Genomic DNA, 9,702 nt, shown 5'->3' with positions numbered 1-9,702 from the left:
TCCCTTTGGGCTTCATCTGGAATCAGTGTGGACAGCCTAGCTTGACTCTTTCCACTCGGAGCAGTAACTGTGCACTCTCGAGCCAGGAGGCCTGAGAGCCCCGCGGCTATGCACCGGACGGCTGCCGGATTTTCAGCTTCTTGGGCAGATGTCACTGCCAGGAGCTGGGGGGTGTGGGGGTGTGGGCCGGGGTCGCAGGTGGACTTCCTGGAGGCGTGGGACTTCCCAGCACCTTCAGCTGGAGGCTCTGTGCACCCAGGTCCCGAGTGGGTTGCGCCCCCGCGGGTGGCATCCACTCTTCCCCACCCTCAGGCCTGTCCAGGGGGCTTTACGTGGCAGCCCTCTTGTCCTTTACCTCCAGCCCACCGCCCTGTTTGGGGTGGCTGCCATCTTCCTGCCCCTCCGCACATTCTTCCCGCACCCCCTGGGAGACTGTGTGTGTGTGGAGGGCGCCTCTGCCTCCTCTCCTTCCCCGGCAATGGAGCCCATGGGGGCTCGTCTGTTTTGGGCACCACATGTGACCAGCACTCCAGCCAGTGCGTGGCGCATAGTAGGTGCTCGTAGCAGCAAATGCATCTCCATTTTATGGAGGGAACACACCAGCGGCCGGGACGGGACACAGGAAAAGAGGCTGACTCTGAACCCGGAAGGCTCCTGCCGGGGCTCGTGGGAGCACACTCAGGTGACCTGCTGCTTCCCGGACAAGGTGGGGTTTTCCCACTGCTCTCCTGAAGAGGCTGTGGCCCCGTTTCACCTCCTCCCCTCTTCTCCGAGCCTTGCAGAAGGGTTGAGAGAAACACTCACTTTTCCTCCTACAAGACCCGAGAGGAGGAGGGCTGGGGACCCGGGGAGTGACAAGGAACCATTTGGCATTCTAATATAGCCCCACATTTGAGACACTAACACATTCTCTGTCTCTAGAAGTAAAGCTACAGGGAATCTTATGGGCTGACAGAGACAGCAAAAGAGATTTTCTTTCTTTTTTCTTTTTTTTTGAGACAGAGTCTTGCTCTGTCACCCAGGCTGGAGTGCAGTGGCGCAATCTTGGCTTACTGCAACCTCTGCCTCCTGGGATCAAGTGATTCTCCTGCCTCAGCCTCTTGAGTAGCTGGGATTACAGGTGTTTGCCACCACACCCGGCTAATTTTGTATTTTTGTTTTGTTTTGTTTTGTTTTTGAGACGGAGTTTTGCTCTTGTGCCCAGGCTGGAGTGCAATGGCTCGATCTCAGCTCACTACAACCTCCATGTCCCAGCTTCAAGCAATTTTCCTGCCTCAGCCTCCTGAGTAGCCAGGGCTACAGGCATGCGCCATCACACCTGGCTAATTTTGTATTTTTAGTAGAGACAGAGTTTTTCCATGTTGATCAGGCTGGTCTTGAACTCTCAACCTCAGGTGATCTGCCCACCTCAGCCTCCCAAAGTCATGGGATTACAGGCCTGAGCCATCGCGCCTGGCCTAACGTTTGTATTTTTAATAGAGACAGGGTTTTGCCATGTTGGCCACACTGGTCTCGAACTCCTGACCTCAAGTGATCTGCCCGCCTCGGCCTCCCAAAGTGCTGGGATTACAGACCTGAGCCACCGCACCCGGCCTAGAAAAGAGATTTTCTCTAAAATGAGTGCTTCTCGCCCAGGGAGGGGAGGCCTGGGCTCTGCTGGGTTTGCCCCAAGTGGGTGGCAAGTGACAGGAGCCTGGTTTTTATGTGTAGGGATGGCCAGCGCCCTGTCTGTCCCTTGAGATGGCCTCAGCTTCCAGGGCCCAGGGGTGCTGGGCTGGTGGTGGCCGTGTGGCTGTACCCGCCCAAGGACAGCTGAGCGTCCCCCTCGGCATGTACTGGGACCCGGCCAGACAGCGCATGACACTAGGTGACAGTGAGAGCTGAGCTGGCCCCGGATCCTGAGGCCTGGGAAGCCCACAGCCCGGGGAGCGGGTGAGGACGGAGGGATGGCCAGGCCTCTCCAATTCCAGGAAGCAGAGATGAAGCCAGCTCTGGGGCTCGAGGCACAGCGTGCCCAGGCTGGGGCAGAGCAGCCAGGCTTTGAAGTCCGGTCCATCTGGCTTCAGACTCTGAGTTAGCCAAGGCACCAGAGCCTCGGTTTCCTCATACGTAAGGTGGAGACGCGACGCCTGCCATGCCTGGTGTGCAGGAGGAAGCAGCTTCCAGGCCGGCGGGACACATGGGCCTGACTTGGCCTCTCCCCAAAGACCTGTGACGAAGAGGCTTTCCGCAGCCAGAGACACCGGGACGGGACGTGTGGCCACCACACAGTTGGACCGGGCACCCAGGAGGGGCCCTTCAGGAGCTCCATCCTTCCAAGGAGGACGTTGGAGCCGGGCCTGAGGGCTGGACAGGGAGGGTGGGCCGTGCCGGGACCTGCAGAGTGGCTGGCAGCAGCTCAGTCTAGGCGGAGCATGCCCGGGCCGACAGGTTGTCCAGCCTCCTGGTGGGTGTGTGCAGTGCCATTCCCACCACCTGTAAATAAAGCAGCCTGTGAATCTTTCATGGGCTTGTGCTTAAAAATAGATGAGGTGAGCCCTCTGGGCGGGCTGCCTGCAGCCTCTGCAGCAGGCGGGGCGGTCCACACACTCCCCAAGGAGTCAGGGAGAGCAGGGGAGGGCCCCGAGGGGCGCAGGTCGGGGCACATGGGACCTGGAGACCTGTGGCTCCAGACGGGGGAGCCAACAGAGGTCACGTCTTTGGATGTACCATCCGGAGCTCTTAGGTCGCAGGTCAGGGTGGGGGTGAGGGGCAGAGCGCACCCCACGGGGTCCTTCTCCTGCCAGGAGGATGTCTAGGCTGGGAGTCAGAGAACAGAGGTAGACGCAGAGAGGACAGCGGGGCCGGGTGGGCGTCGGGAGACATAAGGGAAGCCCAGGCTGGGCTGAGACTGTGGGCAGGCCCACACTGCAGTAACCCTTCCCTGCCCAGAGCGGCTGTGCCCTGTGCTCAACCTCTCCCACCCAGGACGGGCATGTCTGAGTGGCGCATCTGAGGAGCAGGGAGCCAGGCCAAAGCGGGCTCTGTGGCAGGAAGCATCAGAGCAGACACAGAGCTCCCGCCTCTGACAGTGCCCCGGCCAGAGCTCACACAGGAGGCCCAGAGGGTGGGTGTGCCTGGGCCCTAGCCCGAGAGAGGGCTGTGATGCAGGGTGAAGATCCCAGGGCGGGCCAGACAGCCCAGCCCTGCCAGGAGACCCTGGGCGACCTCGGATCAGCCCTACCTCTCTGGGCCTCAGTTTCCTTTCCATGCAGGGGGCGTGTGATGATTGTGTGGGACGAGGCTCGGGATGGCCCAGGCCAGCCTCATCAGGGCAGGGACGAACACCCAGCTGGCAGCCTTGGCCTCAACCCTCCGCGTCCCCCCCACCCCCCAACCCCACTCACTGCAGAGGGCGGAGTCCATCAGGCTCAGGCCCTCCAAGCCCCTCTCACATCTCACCTGGGGCACAGGAGGGAGGCGAGTGGCCCTGAGAATGGGCGGTTGAGGAGCCCCCATCTCCACCAAGGCCACCCCACCTGCCCCAGCAGGCTCTGCTCCCTGATCCCCTCTCAGGGGCCATCTCAAGGGACAGCCTCTGACCACTGGCCGGGCTTGGAGTAGCTGATCCCGCTGGGGCAGAGGGGCCGAGGTCTCAACTCCAGCACGCAGAGGGAGGGGGCGGGCCTGGGCTGCAGTTGGCTCCCCGCTTTCACCCTTCCCCCGAATACCTCCGGAGTGTGCTTCCTCACTGACGGTGGGGCCCAGGGCCTGGCTCCTATGGCTCTGGCAGGGTGGCCTAAGGGTGGCGTCTGCTCTGGCCCCACGCCCTGCCCTTGATGGTTAGGGCCTCTGGCAGCACCCACCCAAGCCTTGGCAAACCCTACAGGGTGCTGAAACCCACCCCCCGCCGTTTCAGGAGTGATTTTACCTTTCCACAAGGTCATCCTCCTGGCAAGAGGAGGCGGAGGACGGGGGTCAGGGGCTCCACACTGCGGTCCGAGCCGAGGCCTGAGCGCCACAGGCCATGACCTGGGCAGGTCCCATCTCCTCTGACAGCCACAGTCCCTTTTCCACAAAATGAGAGAAACAGCAAGACCTCAAGGAAGGGCAGTGGGGTCCCAGGTGAGGCCCCAGTTTCCTCTGGTGAAATGTCCAAGGGACGGCCTTGTCCGGCGCCTGCAGGGGCTCCCAACGCCGGGTTCCTCTCAGGCCTAGAGTCGCACCACAAGGGTTACCCCAGGGGTGCACAGTTTCCAGGGAGTCCAGGGAGCCCCCTGTGGGCCTGGCATTCACATCCTCCTCTGAGCCAGGCCTGGGCTGTGAGACCTGTGCTGCCGTGTGGGGCGGGGCCTGTGTGCCTGGGCTGTGTCAGGCCTGGGCCGTGAGACCTGTGCTACTGGGTCCTAGGCAGTGCTGCCATGTGGGGTGCGGGCCTGTGTGCCTGGGGCTGTGCCAGGCTGGGGCCGTGCCAGGCCTGGGCTGTGAGACCTGTGCTGCCATGTGGGGCGGGGTCTGTGTGCCTGGGGCTGTGCCAGGCTGGGGCTGTGCCAGGCCTGGGCCATGAGACCTGTGCTGCCATGTGGGGCAGGGCCTGTGTGCCTGGGGCTGTGCCAGGCTGGGGCCGTGCCAGGCCTGGGCCGTGAGACCTGTGCTGCCATGTGAGGCGGGGCCTGTCTCCTGGGGCCGTGCCAAGCCTGGGCCGCTGTGGGCAGAGGCACACGGCTTCCCTCCTCACCCGACCACCCACCCATCAGTCCACTTCCAGCGCCCTCTTCTCTGCTCCCTGGCTAATAACAGGCGCCCCACGGGTCTTTGGTGAGCGACTGAACGAGTGGAGGAGGGCGGAATCCTCCCTGAGGAGCCGCAGTGGGACAGGAGGAGAGGGTCGGAAGGCGGGACCCTAAGGCCGATTCACACCGACTTCCCAGAGCAGAATCAAACGGAAACACGTCGTCAGCGCCTCCATGTATGGCGGGCGGATGCAGGTCGCCGTCGGAAGCCTCCAGAGCGTATTTAAACTGCAGATGGTTCTGTAACGAATGGGTCCCGGCCCCGTGCTCAGCCTGCACCCGCTCAGGAGTGACTCCTTTTCAGTGAGTCTCGGCCTTGGCTGCTTCCCGCTTTCGTCATGACACCAGGAACCCGGACACCCTCTGCTGGACACGAGGCTGTGCTGATGCCCTTGGCCCGGCCGGCGTCCCCGTGGCTTCTGTCGGCCCCACATTCTCCGTTTCCTTCTTTCCCATCCCAGCGGGGTGGAGTGTCTGTGCCCAAGTTAAACTCCAGGCGGAGCTTCGACTTAGATGTAACCAAGGAGACTCCAGCAGGAGTCCAGAGGCCACAGGGAGAGTGGGCACAGGGCAGGCAGGGAGTGACGCGGACAGGACCCAGGTGAGGGGGAGCTGGAGGAGCTGCAGATGCCCGGGACAGCTGTGCAGGTTGTGCACTGCACAAGTCTAGAGGGTGCCAGCAGCCCTTACCACACCTGCAGCCTTGCCTTCCAGAGCAGAGGACGAAGGGCTATGGCCTTTGGCCAGAACCACACCCCTCACCACCCCACAGCCTCAGCACAGGAGCCCTGAGTTCGGGTCGGGTGACTGGGTCAGGCCCTCCTGCCTCTGGGTGAGAGGTGAGGGGTTAAGGTCCAGCAGCTTAGCCCCAGCTCCCACCCTCCCCACCCGGCCACGCCCGCCTGAGTCACAGCCACAGGCAGGTGTGGCTGGCTAGGCCATCCCTGCGAGCCTGGGGCTGGCTGCTGTCCTGCCTGCTCCTGTGAGCGCCTCGGAGAGTCTGCAGGTCACCTGTGCTGCCCCTGGCGGGGGTGCCAGACACAGCAACCAGAAACCCAGGCTCCAGGTGGGATCTGTACTTCAGGTGGGCAAGGGAGAATATTGAGCAGAAACATGTTCTGTGGCATATCTGGACATACTTACACCAAAAAGCCTTATTTGCTGTTTAACTGAAACTCAGATCTAACTGTGTGTCCTGGATTTCAGCTGGCAACCCCTTCACCAGCCCAGGGCCAGTTTCCCTGAAGCTGTCCGGATTCACCACCAGGCCGCTGCGAAGGGCTGCGAGGCACTGCCCTCTGGTGGACAGGCCCCGGGTGCGGTGGGTGGAGGCAGCGCCAGGCCACGGGGCGGAGGGGTGGAGGGAGGACCGGGTCCTGTGGCAGCAGGCAGTCACGCCTGTGGATCTGCCGTCCTGGGTCCTTAAAGTGTCCCCGGGACACTTCCCACTTGCTGTGTTACAGCCTTCCGCAGAATCCCAGAGTCCGAGGAGCGCTGGGCCAGGCGGGCACCGCCCTGGGAATCCGGGGCCCCGACAAAGCTCGACAGCGCCAGGCAGGAGCCTCCCAGCCCCACCCACGGAGCAGTCGTGGATAGCGATTGTGGTCGTAAAGTTGAATGGTCATAAGTTGCATAGGTCGGAAGTTGATCAATACCTGGTGTATTTCCTTTATATAATCCTTTCTATATAATCGTATTAGTTTATAGTTAGAACAATTCATGCCTGAGGAATATCTTACTCCTCAGTTATTTCCAAATATATAAAAAATTATATCTTAGTTCATAGTCGGAGGAATGCCTAGAGCAGACACAGTACGCAGCATGATTTATGGGAAAAACAGCTACACCAGGACAAGAACCTGGCCCAGGCGGCAGCGTTCAGTATTGTAAGGACACCCACTGTGTGGCAGGCTTGGGGCGCGAGCCTCTCCTCCTGAAAAAGGAGCTGTAGGACCTTGCGTCCAGTTCTCATGGAAGGCTGCCCTCAGACCCGCAAACCCACGAGCATCTGAGGGCTTAAAACCCCTCCGGTGTAACCGCGCCTTGGTGACCGTGTAACTGTCAGCTCTCTAGGTCCTGTGCTGGCTCAGGGCGTCCCCCTATAGAAATCACTAGAAGCTGCCAGCAGGTGGCTGTGGACGGGTCAGCTCTGCTACTGTGCTGACTCCACAGCCTCCTCCTATAGAACTCTTTCCAAGTAGCCTGCCCCAGACAAGAGATACTGCACACTGCACCCTCCTCTGCGCGCGGCCACCTCCTGGCCTCGGTGACCTCATAGGGGAGGACCCCTTGCTTATCACTCGCGTGAATGTCCCGACCCTATCCCTGTCCTTAAAGATGACCTCACTCACTGCCCTTCCCCTCGACCTATACCTAATACATTCAGACACGTCCGGACGTTGGAGGCCTCTCCTGTCTCCGCTCATAGGTGGCGTGGCTGCTCTTTTCCGGTTCTTCTGTGTCCTGTCTCTTTATTTCTCGGATCCTGCCCCTCAACACAGCAATAGGGGACACCCAGGGCTATGGCCCTACAAGAATCGCTTGGGCCCAGGAGGCAGAGGTTGCACTGAGCCGAGATTGCACCACTGCACTCCAGCCTGGCCCGCAGACTCAGACTCCCTCTTGTCAAACAAACCAACAACAAAGAAAGGCTTTCTTTACGTGACGTTAGCCGCTCCCTGTTCTTGCTCAATCACCTTTATAAAGGCGGACACGGTCTCACCGGTGCACTGCGCTGCCTGCACCGTGGGGCCTGGCTGGGCACAGTGCCCGGGCCACGGGCCGCCTCCTCCCCAGCCTCCCAGAGGACCCCACTGGCACCACCCAGCTGCAGCCCATGACACGACGGTGGGTGGCTCTGTTTTCACGCCACCTTGTTAATAAGCAGGCAGGAGGCAGGCAGGCCAGGAAATGTGTCCTGGCTGGCAAGACAGACTTCAAAGAGAGCTGGCAGGAGCCCAGCGCCTGCCTGGTGAGACAACAGCCGGCCAGGAGCCCATCCCACAGGCCCAGGTCATCCTAGGCTGCGCCCTCTGGGGAAAGCCTGCCTTCAGGGAGCTCCGCCTTGTCGGGGAGCCCCACGCATCCCCCCAGCAGGTTCCTAGGTCCTGCTCTGCCTGAGCTTTAGGTAAAACTCCCTCCCTCCCCTCTGCACGTCCAGCTCCATCTCCCAGGCGCACGTTCTGCCGAGGTGGGCGGAGCATCCCCCGCAGAGCTGAGCACAGCAGGACTCTCCTTAGGGACCCCTGTGCCAGCTGCACGCACGGCTCTCGGCGGGCTGGTGAACACGTTCCCTGGTGGAATTCACCCGCTGGGGCTCGCATGGCCAGTGCTGAGGTGCACAGTCCCCTCCATGGCGCAGAGCAGTGACAGGCCCGGCCTGCTGCTGCCTTTGCACATCCACGTGCCCTGAGCGCCTCCGTCTGGGGCCACCTGGCACCGGCTGTGGCCTGTGCCCCAGTGCTGGATCTGACCAGCCCCACGGAGGGGCTCTGGGTGCCTGGGAAGTCACACACCAACACTCCCACCAAGTGCTGTGGGTTGCTCAGAGCAAGCCCAGAAGACCGTGGGAGGGCAGGAGGTGACAGATGCCGGGAAGCGAAGGTACCTGGAGTCCCTGGGGCCTGGCCGCCACACACCCTGCAGGGCACGCCCGGGCTAGACAGGCAGGCTGTGATTAAAACACCACAGGAGGCCTGGAGATTCAACCCAGTGCAGAACTTCCTCATGCCACACCAGACCCGGCAAGACAAGTGAGAACAGCAGATTCTCACCGTGGCCTAGCCTGAGAGCAGAGCAGGCTCCAAGCCACGCAGCAGGGTGTCAAGAGGAGGAGCTGTCCCTCAAAGTCACCTGGCTGAGGCGGTGCAGCTGGGACTGGGATCTGCAGGGCCTCCAGGACTCAGCTCCCCACCACGGCCTGCTCCTCCACCCACCTTACCTGGGGGGCCTGCAGCAAGGCCCCTGGTGCTTTTATTCACATTGCGAGATTCCTCCCCCCCTCTTCCTCTCATCCTCCCTCTCCCTCCTCCCTCTCTCTCCCCCCTTCCCTCTCCCTCCTCCCCCTTTCTCATCCCCATCTCAGCACCCTTGCTGGTCTTGCAGGAGCTTCTGCGGGGACGAAGAGAGGTCACAGCCCCACTGAGTGACCCTGATCAGGCCAAAGTCCAGCCAGGCTCAGGGAGAGGCAGAAGGGACTGGACTGGGCTGGCAGTGTCAGGAGCCGCAGGGTCAGTGGCCGGAGCCACAGCTACCCGGAGCCATAGCTACCCCGAGCCTGAGCCCGAGGGGCCCTCCGTGAGCAGAGCTGAGCAAGCCCCAGGGTGTGTGTGTGCACGTGTGCATAAGTGCATGCGTATATGTGTGTGCATTCACGTGTGCATGGGTGCATGTGTGCGTGCATGTGTATCTGTGCATGTGTATGCATGTGCGTGCGAGTGCATGTGTGTGCATGCATGTGTGCACTTGTGTGCGTGCGTGCATGTGTATGCACAAGTGCACGTGCATGATCACATGTGTGTGTGAGCGCACACGTGTGTCAGTGAGCTCTCCAGGACCATATGTTTGGGCATGAGTGGGGTGTGAGGGAGCTAGCCCTTGGGTGCACCTGTGTGTGAGTGTGAGCGTGTGTCTGGGTGTGTGTGCATGCCCCATCCCTGCGCTGAGGTAAGGAGTCAGTGGTGGTCAGGACTGGGGCAGAGACGGGCATGCTGGAATCTACCAGAGGGGCTTGGGGTCAAGTGGGGAGCCCGGCATTAGGAGTCTCCTGTTGGATGACCTGTTGGATCAGGAGGGCCTCCATGAAAGAGGGGTCACGGGCGCCAGTCCCCAGGGTGGACTGCTCAAGGGGCCATCAGGCGGGTGGCTGGAATTCCTGGCATAGGGCACAGCATTAGCTCCAAGGCAAGGCAGGACCACATGAATTCTGGGA

General features: G+C 61.4%; 1 long non-coding RNA gene across 1 annotated transcript; it reads right to left on the bottom strand.

Annotated features, from left to right (window-relative positions):
- Nucleotides 1–2,260: 2,260 nt before the first annotated feature.
- On the bottom strand, nucleotides 2,261–4,491 carry LOC141583687 (uncharacterized). Its single transcript, XR_012516457.1, has 2 exons — nucleotides 3,911–4,491; nucleotides 2,261–2,475 (listed from the first exon to the last, which is right to left on the bottom strand). It is a non-coding gene; the product is annotated as an uncharacterized LOC141583687 (long non-coding RNA).
- Between the last annotated feature and the right edge of the window lie 5,211 nt (nucleotides 4,492–9,702).

Source organism: Saimiri boliviensis, chromosome 2 (genome assembly GCF_048565385.1).
Source record: "Saimiri boliviensis isolate mSaiBol1 chromosome 2, mSaiBol1.pri, whole genome shotgun sequence".
In the NCBI taxonomy this organism is placed as follows: Eukaryota; Metazoa; Chordata; class Mammalia; order Primates; family Cebidae; genus Saimiri; species Saimiri boliviensis.
The sequence above is the reverse complement of the archived record's forward strand: the minus strand, read 5'-3'. Positions and strand labels throughout refer to the sequence as shown.